Consider the following 918-nt stretch of genomic DNA (forward strand, 5'->3'; position numbering starts at 1 on the left):
TAGTACTTTGTATTAATTCATGAGGAACAGCAGAGCTCCACACCTTAATCTATGAGGTGTAGAAACTCCACTTTTGAAAATACATAAGAACTCGAGGTCCAGGCATGGCCGAATGACCAGCCTCCCCAAATATGAAAATGTAGCATCCAGAATGTCGAATACAATAGTGAAAAGTCCTATTTATACTAAACTAGTCACTAGGGTTTACAAAAATAAGTAAATATTGCAGAAATCTACTTTCGAGGTCCACTTGGTGTGTGCTTGGGTTGAGCATTAGAGCTTTCACGTGCATAAGCTTTTCTTGGAGTTAAACACCAGATTGGGTGCCAGTTTGGGCGTTTAACTCCAGCTTTTATGCCAGTTCTGGCGTTTAACGACAGAAAAGGGTAAAAAGCTGGCGTTTAAACGGCAGCTTGCGCTATCAAATCTCAGACAAAGTATGGACAATTATCTATTGGTGGAAAGCCCAAGATGTCTACTTTCCAACACAATTGAGAGCGCACCAATTGGGCTTCTGTAACTCGAGAAAATCCATTTCGCGTGCAGAAGGGTCAGAATCCAACAGCATCTGCAGTCTTTTTTCAGCCTCTGAATCAGATTTTTGCTCAGGTCCCTCAATTTCAGCCTGAAAATACCTGAAATCACAGAAAAACACACAAACTCATAGTAAAGTCCAGAAATGTGAATTTTGCATAAAAGCTAATAAAAATATACTAAAAAGTGGCTAAATCATACTAAAAATTATATAAAAATAATGCCAAAAAGCGTATAAATTATCCGCTCATCAATCACTGTCCTTAAATCTTAAAATTCTCGTTGTTTCTGCCTTGATCCCCACCTTAGAGGATAACTAAGGCACATTTCTTATTCTCTATTTTTGGGTAATCCCCACAAGAATCCACATTCTCTATCTCTATA

Source organism: Arachis duranensis, chromosome 9 (genome assembly GCF_000817695.3).
Source record: "Arachis duranensis cultivar V14167 chromosome 9, aradu.V14167.gnm2.J7QH, whole genome shotgun sequence".
NCBI lineage: Eukaryota > Viridiplantae > Streptophyta > Magnoliopsida > Fabales > Fabaceae > Arachis > Arachis duranensis.